We start from the raw sequence: 16,457 nt of genomic DNA on the forward strand, positions 1-16,457 counted from the left end.
AGGCATATTGTAAGTGGGTGGGCAGGAAGGGATGTGCCAGTCTTTTGTGGCCCTTCTTGCTTGCCCAGGGAATTACTAATTGCCGCTGTGGGACTGTAGGCAAATTTCCTCCAGGCAAGGCTGGATTCTAGAGATTTTGGGTCTTTGTGTGGGATCATTTTGGCATGAAATTGGAGTCACTGTGGGTATGCAGGTGGTTGTGAGTTCCTGCATTGTGCAGGGAGTTGGACTAGATGACACTGAGGGCCCCTTCCAAATCTATGGTTCTATGATTCTATGAAATCTCCCAGCATTTGCCAAGACATTGTTTGGGAATCCTAGTTCCCAAATGCCAATTGCTGTGGTATCAGGCAGGGGAACTGTTGCCCTGCTTTAGAGTCCTGTCAGTGTTCTTGATACCACTGCAGTAATTATTTCAATCTCCATTCTGATGTCAGATCTATGGACATCTAACAACAAGCCTCTGTGTGGTTTCTGTGGTAGAATATACAAGTATGTATTCCCAAGAAGGTATCTTCTTAGTTCCATTTTATGATGAGGAACACAATAACATTTTCAATTCAAATTCATTAATTCCTCTTAATGGTTGTGCAGAGCAGAACAGTTTGGTTTTCTCAGCCAGTTTGACAAGATGCACCTCTGAAATTCTCTCTGTTATGCAGATATAAAAATACAGGATCCCTATCCTCCTTGGTACTTAGTTAATCTCACAGGCCTCCAACACATGGATGGGAGCCCTTCTGTTCTCAAGGTGAATTCATACACAATCTATGTACAACGTGCATGTGATATTTCTTTATACACATGTTGAATAATCCCCATGTTAAATGTGCAACTCATGCACGGCAGAACGTGTGACTGAAACCACACATTTATTTATTTAGGTACCAGCACCCAGTCGCCTTTGTAAAGTGAACAAGCATTGGCTCTTCCTTACAAACAGGTGCAAACACCTACATGCAGAATGCACGTGAATTCATCGTAGCATGTAAACAGGGATCATACTGCATTTATTTCTGCTGTGCCTAACGCTGAATGCATTCCATGTAGCTTCACCACCATTCGCCTTGGCCATTGCCTAATCTTATATTTGCTGATGAACTGGGGCAACTATCAATATTATTATGTATAGGAAGTTAGACCAACCTTAGGAACGATGAATTACTTTACAATATGACATTTAAAAAATCTCTTTTAAAGAACGCTCAGTGCTTTAAAATATAATAAATAGCTTTTCAGTATTGCAATTCCCCCAAAGCAAGGGAACACAGCATCATTTCCAAGTCATATACATAACGCTAAGCACTAGACCTGTTATGAGCATGTATATTATCACGCCCTAGACCTCATTCATACATGCAGCTAAATCCCAGGGTACAAAGCATCCAGCTTTCCTTCCCAGTGGGTACTGGATTCACTACTTTTTAACAATTTAACCAACCTTCCCCAGTTTTTCTTCCTACGGAAGGGAATCCTTTTTCATACACAGTTGAGAAACATGATAACTTAATCTCATGCCCTGCCTTTCCATGCCACTCCAGGCTGCTGCCCTCATGAGATCTGGTAACAGCATAGCCTGGTCCAGTTAGCTGCTTCCTAGAAGAAGCCACAATCATTGCACTCGCTCAGATCTACAGAACCATTAGTTGCTTCTTGCATTTATGCGATGCTCTAAAAAAATGGTTAGTTAAATATGACTTCAAGATTAATAGGCATGGCATGATGTTGAAACAAGTATATTTGTAACAGTTGACTAGACCAGGATCTCTTCACAGGCAACCTTCATTGGCATTATCCACAGAATGTATTTGGCAAAGCACTCCCAATTTTATTGACAGCTGACCACCAGAAATAATAGTCCAGCTTGCTTTTGTTCTTGAGTGGTAACTTAATGTATAGAAATCATTAGCATTCCCTCTCTGTTGGGAATCATGTGACTTGCAAGTTCAAACTAAACAATTTGTTGGAAGATCAAAGAATAGATCAACAACCATATTTATTGCTAAATAACAGCAGTGCAAGCAGGCTGGTGTTGAATCGCAGGGCTGAAGGGAGGTGTCACTTTTTCCTTGAGCTTTTCTTTTTTATGATTTCTTGTAGCCCCACATAGCAAAAAAAGCTCAAGCAAATTTCAGAAGGAAATCCTGACCATGCTACCTAGGGTTGTCAGTTCTAGGTTGGAAAATATCTGAAGATTTCTTTGGGGGTGGGGATAGAGGGGTTTGCAGTGGGGCAGGACCTCAATGGGATATCCAAAGGAACCATTTTCTCTAGGGAAATCGATCTCTTTCACCTGGAGAGAAGTTCTAATCCTTGAAGACCTCAAAGTGTATCATGGGGCTGGCAACCCTGATGCTACCCCTTACAGATGTGGAATCTGCTTGGGTCTCTCCACAGATACTTTTGGCAATAGACTCTCATCTTCGAAGAATCTTTGGACAGATTGCCTTTGGACAATTAGTCACCTTCCTGTTAGATGTCAGAAAGGCATTTTCCAAGTTTTGTTAGTACTTGTTTAGAAGGTTCATTAAGTGAGCTTAATGTCCAATATACAATGTCTTAGATAGGTTGTGGATTTTTTTTATTTGTATGGTTGGGATACATTTTCTGTATGCCTCTATGAATGGTTATGGGAAGCCAGGATGTAAATATTTAAACAAAATCCCAACCTGCATTTGCTATCATTGGAACATAACTGGATGCTATGCAACTAGAGTTTAATATTTGATAGACTTTAGCAGAGCTCAATCCTAGGAACCCGTAGGGCTGAAGCTTGGATTATATTAAACAGTAATAATCGCACATCTGAGCATGTACAGTGTACCTCTTCCTCACTATCATAAAAGCTTCTCAAACTTGACAATCATCAGTGGAGATCACAAGCAGATGCTGTGACTTCCCAGAAATCAGGGCCCTAGCGAGAGTAAGGTTGCCACATTCAGCAGAAGGCAACACTCCTTGGCCTTTGGTTGTTGTGTTGAAGGTGCAACTACAAAGGGCAACTTACAAACTTCCTTCTCTCTTTCTGGCTCCTCCTCTGACTGCCAGGCTATCCCCCCCCCTTCCCCTGTATTATTTCCTGTCTCAGTTTACATGTGTGTGTAGTCAGACCCAGTTTATCCATATAGCACATGTACTACATGCTAAGGGCCCCATACTTCCAGGGGGGCTGTGTAGTATCTTCCCCCCATGGATCAGGGCTGTAGCCTCTCTCCTCCCCCCTTTTCCCTCTTTAAGGACACTCGGAATGGCTCCCCTTTCCGTTGTGGGGGGCCTTTGCACCCCTAGTCTGGGTGCAGCCCTCTGCCATTATACTCTGCTAGGGCCCCATACATCTGTAAACTGGCTCTGGTGCTACAGGCCCTGCAAATCCTTAAACCACTCCTGTGTGTAGTTTATCCAAAAGCCACAAAGGAAGGACAGGAAAAGTTGCTAAGCAAAGATACGATGTGTGAAGATTATGAATAGCAGCCATCCTTTGAAAGAGACAGCCCAGCTGTTATAACATCAAGATCATCTCAGCCTTGGAGTTGGCACATTAAAGTCCTTTCATTCATATTCAAGCATTTGGAGCCTTCAAAACTGCCCGATGTGCAGGAATGTTCTAGTCTCCAAGAGCTCCTGTATGACCCAATGAAACATTCATTGTGTTTTCTGATTACAAAGCTCATATTTTGTAAGGGAAGTAAGCTTCACCTCCCGTGATCTGTGCTGATATCAGCAGTACTTGGTGCTATCGGTAGAGAGAGTGTAACCGGACACTCCAAGAGAAAGTTCACATTTAATGACTTCCAGCAGGCGGCGATGTTTGGCATGATTCATCACACGTCTGGATTCGCAGCCATCTAAAGAATGTTTTCTCATGCAAACTGCATTCAGCGCAGCATCACATTTCAAGTGAAAGGAATAAAAACAGCTGATCAGGGGAAACAGCCAGGAGGAAAATGCTAAGCATCGGAGCCCTTATTTGATATGTTATTTTCACATTTTACAGGTTAATGTTTTATCTAGCCATGAAGTATATTTTCATCATTGTGGTAAACTGGCTGAAGGCCCAGGCTGTAGAATGATGGAATTTTTTAAAAGGGAAAATAAATAATATGAATTCCATCGTCCTCAGTTCCTATTATTTTTGCAATTTGTTGGGACACAGCCAAATTCCAACTGTCTTTCAACTGTCCATTACCATCTTAGGATATATCAATCTTTCAACTCAGTGGTATTTATTTATTTATCATATGGCATGTGTGAAATGTTGCCAGGAGGTCCTAAGCTAGTCTGATGGCCAGGCAAGAGACAGCCAGAGTCAGTTTGCCATGTCCTGCCCCTGCATCACCCAACCCAGGTATTGTCCTTCCAAGGGCTAGCCAGGGCTGACACTGCTTAGCTTCTGAGGTCTGGCAGGATGGGGCTTGCCTGGGCTCCCCAAGTTGGGAAAGTCAAACACTCAATGCTGGTCTATAACAAAAAAAAAAGCAAACAAAATAAAGGGAGTCTTGCAGCACCTTAAAGGTTCAACCTCTGATGCTGAGCCAGAATTCTGGTGTATTGAGGTCTCCCTCTGGTATAGGTCTTCCATATTACACTCCACCTGATACTTTTGCCTGAAGTTGCTAGAGATGACATGTAGAGATTTTAGTTTCCTCTACATGTAGAGATTAAGTGCTAGTAGAGATTCACCCTCCCCACCCTCTCTCTAAACTGGCTGCCTCCTCCGTAGGACTCCCTTTGGGAAAAGAAATGCTGTTTGCTTGAGAAAAGGGTAGCTTCTGCACAAGAGCACCTCTCAGTACTGGGCGAGTTCTCTTCTGCAGCTTCTCTGCGCTTAGCCGAGTGTTACCATGGGCCCTTCTCAGAAGAAAAGTGGGCTGTAGCGCAAGGAAGCACACATTTACAATGCAGATTACTTACTATTTACAGGAGTCCAGCAAATACCTTAAGGACTAACAAAATTTGTTCCAAGATAAGCTTGCATGAGTCAGAACTCATGCCATCTAATCATTTATATTTAAATCTACAAACAACAGAAGCAAAAGGGGAGACAATGTTGCAAAGAGAGGACACTTTGAAATGAGATCCAGTCAAAGTTTGCTCAGAACTGTGGGCAAAAAACATTTCCAACTCTTGATAGACGACTCTTGATAGCATTAACATAAAATCAGTTCTTATCCAGGAAAATGCAAGGTAAAACATAATCTGCTGAGGCAATTTGAGGCTAGTTTGCAGGAGACCAGTGACCATTAGATGGGGGTGGAAGGATCCAGGAGAGCAGTGAGGAATGTTGGGGCAGTAGGGGGGGCAGCAGTTCTTCTTGCTGCGGCTGCATTTTCCTAGTGAGAGACATTCCAAAGAAGCTTTAAGAACCACTGCTTTAGATCATAAGCAGAATGCCCTGGATGATTAAACTGTTTTCTCATTGATTGCACAATAGTGTGGTTGTTTATGTCAGATTTACATTCATTTATTCTTTTGCATAGGCACTGACCTACTTGTCCAATGCAAAGAGCAGAATTTCATTTTTGACACATGATGGCAGATATTACATTGGAGAAGGAACAACTGGATGAATCCAGGATGGTATACTTGTTGGTAATAGAGCTTGTAATACTGTACATGGGTACAAAGCTGGTACTTTGATTTGTTATTAGGTCTAATCCCTGAATTTTGTGTCTCTCTTAGATGGGTCATTCTGGATGATGACATTTCTGCCTCTCAAGCCTTGGTGGCAGGCGCTTTTCCACTTAAACGAAAAGTTTTTCACTCACAATGATGGACCATCTAAAGACAGCCATTCCAAGAACCAGACTGTGCAACAAATCACACTACCAGCTTGGGACTTCTCCTCTCTTGTCTTCTCTTCAAGTCACGCAGGCCCTTCAGTGGCCTCAGAGTAGCTGGAGGCTGGTCAATCCCTGGCATCTTCTATTGAAGGAACTGAGATGGCATGTTTTGAGAAAGATTGCCTGAGTACCTGGAAAGTTCCTTTCAGGTAGAAAAAGCCACACTGAAGCCTTTTCCGCACCAGGAAGTTGGCCCAGCCCAGTGCTCCTCTGGTCACAGGGCCAATTTCCGCTTCTGGATGACATCAGTGCTGGTTCAGGGCAGTCCCAGGCCTGGCATAAGACAAGCCGTCATTTAGTCCATGGCAAGGGAATGCAGGAAATGGGCCAGATTCCTGAGGCAGAAAAGGTCTGAGCTGGATCATCTATGGTCTGCTGCTATAAGGTGTTTTTAGGTATCATAAAAACAGAAGACTCCCCTCCACCTATCAATCAAGCCAGGCTGCCAATCACCTTTTCCATGTTTTAAAGGGCCCACAATGGCAGTTAATTTATTTTTAAAGTAAAACTTATTGAAACACCTATCCATCTAAACATAGATGCATAGTGCTTTTTATAATGCCACCCCTTATGGAATCACGAGCCTTGAATCTTTTAAAAATTAATCTCATTCCTGATTTTGGGGAGGGGATTTTAGAGAAGCATGCTTTGTGTTTTAACTGGGGGGGGGGATGTTTTTGCTTTGCCTGAACGATTTACCACCTATTCATTGCTTCAGGCAGTTTGTTAAAAAAAATAATGAAAATCCCCAGGAGAAGGGAGCGGGAGGTGGGTACAAGGACAGGAATTTGAGGTAGAGATAGAGCTACTTCGGCTCCACACATTTCCTTAGTGTGTGGCTTGCTGGTTGCTCTCCTCCAGCTTGTACATTTTAGTTGGGGGAATCCACTTTATTCGATTCCCCAGCTAGTGCTTTAAAATGGAGGATGTAGCTACAGGTTTGCTGCTTGGATGCTGGATGTTAGCAACGTCATGCAAAACACCAAACATATGGTGTCTGAATAAGGTGAGTTTTTCACTATATTTATTGGGTGTACAATGGCCCTGAAAAACTGGGCACATAGGAATTGAGTCCCTCCTCCATTTTTTTTTCCTGTTGAACTTCTCCTGTTAAGCAACTGAACATGAAATCAAAATTTTCATGTTAAGCAACTGAACATGAAATCAAAATTTTCATGTTAAGCAACTGAACATGAAATCAAAATTTTCATGTTAAGCAACTGAACATGAAATCAAAATTTTATGAAAAATCCTATGTTTCTATTATTTTCCCAGGAATTTCTAGCATTGCCAAATAGTTTCAGTAAACCTGGCAGGTCAATTGGTAGCAGTTCTCAAACAGAGTTGTGCTGTTAACTGCTGCAGTAACAATGAAATGACACTCCTGTTCAGAGCAAGGATGCCTTCTAGGCACATCCAAGTGCTCCATTTCAAACGCATTTGATTCCTTTGGAGTGTTCAGGAGAACAGGCAGTCAAGGTCAGCTCTCCTCCTGCTTGTTTTCTTTCCCCTATTCTGTCTGTTCAGTTCTGCTGAAATGGTTAAATAAGCCCAGTGGATGGAGAAGGCGTGATTTATAGACCACTAAGCTGTGAAACTTGAGAAGTGCAGCTTCTCAGAATTGCAGCACACATAGTCTCACTGAGGCAAACCAGGTAAACCCTTATGAACTTTAAGAACTACCAAACAGCCTTTACTTTTTATTGAGAACTACCACCCAAAACTCTTCATTGGTATGCCAAGGAAAAATTGTCTACGATGTTCACTGTAAATTCTGAATCTGAAGACTTTCCTAAAATCTTCCTCTAATCAGCTCAGTTTATATGGCTGAAGTTTAAATTCTCCCCTAGTAGATCTGCTTCTCCAATATGCTGGATACCTTATCCTAAAAGTAAAACAATCTACATTGCAGATCTGCTGAGTTATATGCCATATTTTACATGGGTTAATTGGCTTGAAAATATAATTGTGGGTTTCTTTAATATTAGTTTCCTCTACTCTGTGATAGATGTCTCAATTTATGTGACCGCTGGGAGCAGCGTTCTTCATAATTTGCTAAGCCCTAAGTGGGCAGAGAAAGGGGTGAAGCCAGTCCAGGTGAGGGGCTAATTGGAAGGCGTGAATGGCTGGAGTGCGGCGGGGGCAGCCGAGGCTTCCCTGTGGGCCTCGGAGCAGGCCCACTGCATCGGTGATGCAGTGGGCCTGCTCTGAGGCCCGCAGGGAAACTCAGCACTTGGCGGGGAGGGCGGGGTGGGGGAGACTTCCCTGCAGGCCTTGGAGCAGGCCCGCCATGTCAGCGACGTAGCAGGCCTGCTCCAAGGCCCGCAGGGAAGCCGGGGAGGAGGTGGGGAGGAGGTGAGGGGCCGGGGGGCCCCGCTCGGGGGGTCCCCAGGGGTGCAGGGACCACCACCACAGGCCGCCCTTTCAAAGCCCACTCTTACGAGCGGACTTTGAAGCCTAGTAAGCTATAAGGTAGTTAAGGTGGAGATTCTGATCAGCATTCTTAAAACAGGTTTCTGTTCTGTTGCTCCCTGGATGGCTTTAATAAGTTAGAAGGTCTAATGTCTCAAGTTACTCCCTTCTGATATATCAGAGGAATGGATGACACTGAAAGCCACAACAGTCAATCATAACATTAAGTTGAGCCATGCAAATTGGGAGCATCTGTCAAAACCAGCCACAACAGTTAAAAATAGGAGTGGAAACACTGTAGACAAAAGAGAAGTATGGTCAGGAATCATTTATAAAGTTTATAAAAGTAGGAGACAGAAAAATATCTCCCCTCCTAACACTACCACTCAAGAACATGGGCAGTAGGTTCTGACTAAAGGGAAGCACATCTGTGCATCTGTGTTGTAATAGGCTCTCTTAACTGCTCTAGAAAATGATCTAAAAACTTAAGAGTGCTGGTGCCCACCTTTTGACATGCCTGAGTCTCCACGAGAACATGTTGAAAGTATGCTATCACACTTTCTTTAATTACTTTTTTTTTCTGAGCCCAGTTTAAACAGTCTGGGCATAAGGTACATCTAGGATGCTTGCTCATCTGCTTGCCATCACTGGCCTCGGGCAGTAACCACGCTGTATGTTTCCTAACAGCACAAGCTGAGAAAGAAGATTGCATGTACATGCCTACATGTTACTTTGCAACAGCTGCCTCCACCAACCCCCCCCCCCCACCACCCCCCGGTCACCACCTTCTCTGTTGCCTCCAAGTGTTAAAAGGCATTTCAAAGTGTTTTTTAAAGATGATTTTACTATTGTTATCCTTATATCTCTTATGGAACTGTCATTTAGTGCTCATCAATGGTTGCTGAGCTTTATAGATTCCGATAAGTTATCCCTGTCCGTTCTCACACTACCTCATGGGAATTATAGCCTTCTCCCTTCACACTTGTCTGCAAAAGTTTTGTTTATCAAAACTACAGATCTGCAGGCACTTTTGTGGAATTATTTCTGAGATTCGATGCCCACAATGAAAGCTAAACAAAAAGACAACCAAGATATTTTGACCAGGAAACATTCATGCATCGCCATTCTTGCAAGCAGCATATCTACACAGGATTGTCTACTCTGCTTTGGGACATTTCTGGAGATTTGGAGGCAGAGTCTTGTGAGAGTTGGGTTTATAGAGGGGAAGAACTTCAACAGGGTGTAATACCATAGAGCCCATATTCCAAAGCAACCATTTTCTTCAGGGAAACTGATCCCTGGAGTCTGAGGGTCAATTCCAGGAGATATACAGGCCCCACTTGGAGAATGACAACTATTAGCCATTGTTGTTGTTGTTAGGTACAAAGTCGTGTCCGACCCATCGCGACCCCATGGACAATGATCCTCCCGGCCTTCCTGTCCTCTACCATTCCCCCGAGTCAATTTAAGCTTGCACCGACTGCTTCAGTGACTCCATCCAGCCACCTCATTCTCTGTCCTCAATCACTCCCAGCATTAGGCTCTTCTCCAGGGAGTCCTTCCTTCTCATGAGGTGGCCAAAGTATTTGAGTTTCATCTTCAGGATCTGGCCTTCTAAGGAGCAGTCAGGGCTGATCTCCTCTAGGACTGACCGGTTTGTTCGCCTTGCAGTCCAAGGAACTCACAAGAGTCTTCTCCAGCACCAGAGTTCAAAAGCCTCAATTATTTGACGCTCGGCCTTCCTTATGGTCCAACTTTCACAGCCATACATTGCAACTGGGAAGACCATAGCCTTGACTAAACGCACTTTTGTTGGCAGGGTGATGTCTCTGCTTTTTAGGATTAGCCATTACTAGGGTTCATTTAAATAAAACATTCAACTATATGGGCATAAAGATGGATTCAAGGGATTCTGTGCTGGGCAAGTAGGTCATATAATTGATCTCAGCATTAATCTTGTGATTCTCTAGTCTTATCCTTTTTACCCACCATAAGTAACAATGGCAGTCAAATGGGGGCACCTTCTTTGGGTGCCCATAGAATTGGACCCCCTAGTCCAATCTTTTTAAAATTGGGGAGTTCTTTTGGAGAAAGGCTCTAACAGCTACACTGCAAATTTCCCTTTAGAACATGGAATAGACAAAAAGACAAAATTTCCCTTTGACTTTAATGGTGTCATAGGTTATAATGGTGCTGGATCTCTGAACAAGCCCACATAATCAAAATTCAAATCACTATGCCAAATCATAGGTGATTTGGATTCAACTAAATCAATTCAATTTAATCCAAAAAGTACCAAACATTTTTTATGTGCACATCCCTGCTCTAGACTACACAAAATTGGTAAATTGAGTTATTGTTACCCTATTAAATCAGTGAAAGAACTTCTCAGCTGATGTTTTCATTAGGCACGGTCCTATTCCAGTATAAAATCAAGGGAAGCCATAGTGCTTGGCATCCAATTTCTCTTCCCAAACATGTTGATAAGCTGTTAGCATCAAATGCCATATTTTACATATCCGAATGCTTGAAACCAGGAATTTATTTGCTTCCAGAATTATGTGTGTAGAATGTTAGCTGAGATCAGCAAACTGCCTACTAAATGCCAGTATCCTTTTTTAATGTAACAAAGCAAAACCAAAGCAGAGGCAGATCAAATATCCAGTAATTATGCTAATAATTTGAAGAATCTCTTTTCAAATGCTATGTACTACTTCTAGGGATCTGTGCATAGGTTTTTAAAAGCCCACCACGCATATGGATTTCTGTAGCATGGATTAAACTTTTTTGAAAGTTGTCCTCTGAAGTTTGCACTAGTTATATTTCAGCACCTTAGTTACTGAAGTCCTGTTTTACTGAAGGTTTATCAATTCCAGAGGTTACTCAGCTGCATTCCAAGGCACTCTGGAATGAATACCTTGAAAGCTGAATTTAGCTGCTATGTTGGATGCATCCACCATTTTGCGCTCTTCACAGTGATTAGATCCTGTTCCTTGCAATCTCCCCCTTTCTCTCAACCTGTATTTGTATAGGGGCATCATCCATACTGAGGGAGTATAAGTGCACCAAGATTCCTAGAAGAACAAGGAGGAGGAGGAGGAGGAGGAATTGGTTCTTATATGCCGCTTTTCTCTACCAGAAGGAGTCTCAAAGTGGCTTAAAATCACCTTCCCTTTCCTCTCCCCACAACAGACACCCTGTGAGGTAGGTAAGACTGACAGAGTCCCAATATTACTGCTTGGTCAGAACAGCTTTATCAGTGCCATGGTGAGCCCAAGGTCACCCAGCTGGCTACATGTGCGGGAGTGTAGAATCGAACCCGGCTCGCCAGATTAAAAGTTGGTGCTCCTAACCACTACACCAAGCTGGCTGTCCCTGATGTGGCTGACAAACAGTGGGGAGCCCAGAGGCATCACAGTAACCAAGAAAGTGTATTTCTATCAACTACAGACTGAACAAAGGAGGATGCTGAGAACTGTGTGTGTGTGTGTTGCCAACCCCTGGGTGATGGCTGGAGTTCTCCAGGACTTACAATAGATCTCTACACTACAGAGACTAGTTCCTCTGGAGTAAATGGCAGGTTCAGAGAGCAGGTTGTGTGGCTTCACACCTCTACTAAGACCCCTCCCCCTCCCAAAAAAAAAAATTCTGCCCTCCTCAGGCATTGCCTCCAAATCTCCAGGAGTTTCCCAAACCAGAGTTGCAATGCTGAACACACACAGACTTGGGATAACACTATTAGTGCATTCAAATAATGTTATCACGATTTTATGCATTTTTAGGGTAACAGAACTAACTGGAAGTAGCTACATTCACTGGGATGGAGTTTTTGATATGTATTTATTTTTATTTATTTTATTCATTTGATTTGTATATCACCCCTTAGTGTGATGTTTCAGGTAACATTTGTTACTCACCAGTATGGAGTTATATTCAGGGTGATGCCAATATTGCTCTAAGGGAAAAAAACACATAATGTTTGTGAAGCTGTGTGAATCTGAAATTGGGGCAGGCCTCCTAACTAAAATATGCCCCTTCCAGGAAAGGGAAAGCTGCCAGTGCCAAGATATGCAGGCCTATAAGATAAGTTGTATCACATACTGAGCTCACTTCTGGCTCCTTATGCTTTCACCGTTTGAGATTTGTTACGGCTCTAAGTTACTGCTGAATGCGATTGTTGCTCAAACATTTTGCAGCTTAAAAAAAAAAAAAAAACCAGAATGTAGTGAGGATGTTTCCCAGCATAAAAACAGGTTGTTGTTTTTTTGCAGACAGGGATACAAATAATTGCAGTTTTTAGAATGTGAGACAAAGTGTCGTTAAAGCTTGTTCTATAATAAAATCGATAGGGGCTTTTCAGATATGCTGCTTTTGGAAGGGATTTTACAGTGTGCTTCATATGACACAAAATACAGTGATAGAACCAATGAAGCAGCAGGCTTGGCACAGCGAGGAACTTAAACTGTCACATTGACACCCTTCAGAAACAGTTCTCATATTTACATAATGAGGCCCTGATTGTTTTTGGATTGCAATCCTGACTTTTTATTCAAATTTCTCCCATCCTCTGGGCAGTGTATGTGTTGGCATGGCAACAGAGGGCATGGCCAAACCAGGCATCTGTTAAATGGATGGCCTGACATTGCTCAGCCTGTTTTCCGCCTCTGGGTGCCCAAAGATGCGTCGCTTGGTGGGAGGAGCCGTTTTCCTAGCCCAACCACCTCATGATCTCAGGGAAGCCCAGCGATTTGATTTTTTTTTTTTTTTTTAGGGAAAAGGGGCTGTGCAGATGCAGAGCCTGGTTGAAGGCTAGCATTTCTGGGGGGCAAGAGAACTCAACAGAGGCTGATGCCCAGAGCAGTCACTCCATGTTGCCTCCCCCCTTTTTGAGCCTGCCATTATGTCCAGGATTCTGGGCCGGATAGCCAATGCAACCTTTTGAGGGGCAGGCTGTGATGGGCTGCCTAGTGGTCAGCTGACCACAAGAGGGCAAATTTCTCTTCCCATGCTTGCCACGCTCAATGTTGAATAAAAGCTGTGGCCAAATATTTTATGCCAAATTATGGTTGTCAGTGTCCTCATTAGGAGGTCAATATCCCCCTGCAAGGAAAAACCCAGAAGTGGCATCCATCTGCTCTAAGAATCTGTCAGTTCCTAGAGACATGATGCCACTTCTATTTTCTCCTGGAAGTGATATCATGCCATCACCTGATGGGATCCTATCCCCAGACTCCGGCTGATTGCCAGCCACTGGCTGGCAACCATTTGCTGTGGGAAAACCATATTGAATCATAGAATCATAGAGTTGGAAGGGGCCATACAGGCCATCTAGTCCAACCCCCTGCTCAACGCAGGATCAGCCCAAAGCATCCTAAAACATCCAAGAAAAGTGCGTATCCAACCTTTGCTTGAAGACTGCCAGTGAGGGGGAGCTCACCAACTCCTTAGGCAGCCTATTCCACTGCTGAACTACTCTGACTGTGAAAATTTTTCCCCTGATATCTAGCCTATATCGTTGTACTTGTAGTTTAAACCCATTACTGCACGTCCTTTCCTCTGCAGCCAACGGGAATAGCATCCTGCCCTCCTCCAAATGACAATCTTTCAAATACTTAAAGAGGGCTATCATGTCCCCTCTCAACCTCCTTTTCTCCAGGCTGAACATTCCCAAGTCCCTCAACCTATCTTCATAGGGCTTGGTCCCTTGGCCCCAGATCATTCTCATCCCTCTCCTCTGTACCCTTTCAATTTTATCTACATCCTTCTTGAAGTGAGGCCTCCAGAACTGCACACAGTACTCCAGGTGTGGTCTGACCAGTGCCGTATACAATGGGACTATGACAGCTTGTGATTTTTATGTGATGACCTCAACAAGGGCCAGAGCCTTCTCGGTTCTGGCCCCCACCTGGTGGAACGAGCTCCCTGAGGAGATCAGAGCCCTGCCCGAACTTCCACTGTTCCGCAGGGCCTGCAAGAGGGAGCTCTTCCACCAGGTATTTGCTTGAGGCCGACCGACTCAGAACACCTGCTGGTCCCCCCAGACGCCTGCCCATGACTCTCCCAAAGTTACTGTTAATTGTTATTATAATTGTGGTTTTGTAATCTTTTGATGTTTTTTGAACGTTGTTTTGATGTTATAGTCTGCATAATGTTTCATATAAGTTATAATGTTCTGTGTAAACCACCCAGAGCTGCAAAGAAATGGGCGGTAAAGAAATCTAAATAAATAAATAAAATAAATAAATTGATACAGCCCAAAATGATTGTTACCGCTGCATCACACTGCCTGCTCATGTTTAGCTTACAATCCAAAAGTACCCCAAGGTTTCGTTCACACACAGTGTTACCTAGAAGCGTATTCCACATCCAGTAGGCATGCTTTTAATTTTTCTGACCCAGATACAGAACTTTACACTTATCTTTATTAAATTGCATCTTGTTCTCATTTGCCCATTTTTCCATTGTGTTCAGATCTTGTTGAACTCTGTCTCTATCTTCTGGAGTATTTGCCAGTCCTCCCAATTTGGTGTCATCTGCAAACCTGATGAGTAGTCCCTCCACCCCCTCATCTAGATCATTAATAAATATGTTAAAAAGTACCGGACCGAGCACCGAGCCCTGAGGTACCCCGCTACTCACCTCCCTCCAGTCTGATGAAACACCATTTACAATAACTGCGGTTCGCTAACCTATTCCCTATCCACCTAACTATCTGAAAATCCAGATTGCAGTCCTTCAACTTATCCATCAGAACATCATGGGGAACCTTATCAAAAGTTTTACTAAAATCCAAGTAAACGACATCAACCAAATTTCCCCGATCCAGCAAACCTGTTACTTGGTCAAAAAAGAAAACCAGGTTGGTCTGGGAGGACCTGTTGGAGACAAATCCATGCTGACTTCCTTGGATATGCTGGGGGGACTTCTCAGAACCAGCATATATTAGTGATAAAACACCACTGTGGTGATGTGACAAAGTTTGCAGATCTCAGTGTGTAAAATAAGGCTTCCCTCTTTTGCCATGGGACTAATTGGTACATAGGTCAGGGCTGGGCTGTCAGGAAACAGAAAATCTAAGCCACCCCCAGTCAAGTTTTCCCTGCCCTCACTAAAGAGAGCCTGAAAGTCCTTTTAGATTTCTTCACACCAGGAAATGGGAGATCACTCTACCAGTTCCTGTGATATCACAGGAACCTCTGGAATGATCTAGGAGGGAGTGGAATATGATTTCCTCATGTTCCAAGGAGCCAGCAGGTCAAAAGGAGCATGACAGTATTGCTCCCTCTGGCATTCTTCCCACCAGGATATGGCAGATTCTGAAGTCCCAGGAATGTTGTGCTGAGCCACTTGTAAAGAGTGACTGGAAGCTGCAGAAGAACACATGCTTCTCCTGCAGTTCATTCCTTCCACTGGCATTTGGGAGCTAGGAGATGAACCCAAATATTCCATTCCAGTGGGAGACAGGCCTTGACAGCAGCCATACCTTGCCTGCCTCTGATCTCAGGGTCTTGCAGAGGCATGGCTGACTGGGCAAGCTCATTTGCAGGGGAAGCTTCAATAAAGCAGACCCATTTCCAGACTGAGCATTTTGTATACACAACTGCAATAAGGAATAGGATTGTCAACGCTGGGTTGGGAAATAGCTGGAGTCTTTGGGGGTGGAGCTAGGAGTGGGCAGGATTTAGGAAAGGGAGAGACCTCAGCAGAGGATAATGCTTTGCAGTCCACCCTCCAATGTATCCATTTTCTCCAGAGGAATTGATCTCTTTAGTCTGGAGATGAGCTGGGGACTGGCATCCCTAATTAGGATACATGAGAACTCATTTGAAAGATTTCTGTAGTGGATGAAATACCATGCTTATTAAATGAGCATATCCATTCTGAAGGTTAACAAAATGTAATTAATATAAATTGTATTAAAAACAAATCAAAAGTTCACAATTTCAAGCCCAGAATATGGCTGTATCAATCATATTTTTACTCTGCCTATTCTCCAGGGTTCTCAGGATAGCCAACATAGGTCTCTCCACCTCCATTTTCTTCTCATAACAATCGAAGGAAGTCAATAAGACTGACTGGAAATGGCCACTCAACCAATGAGGTCCATGACTGAGTAGGGGTTTGAACCCAGATGTCCCAGTTCTTAGTCAAGCATTATGTTATACTAGTATCTGATGAAATACCTGACTGTTTTTTTTTTCCTTT

This window comes from Paroedura picta, chromosome 7 (genome assembly GCF_049243985.1).
Source record: "Paroedura picta isolate Pp20150507F chromosome 7, Ppicta_v3.0, whole genome shotgun sequence".
Lineage (NCBI taxonomy): Eukaryota > Metazoa > Chordata > Lepidosauria > Squamata > Gekkonidae > Paroedura > Paroedura picta.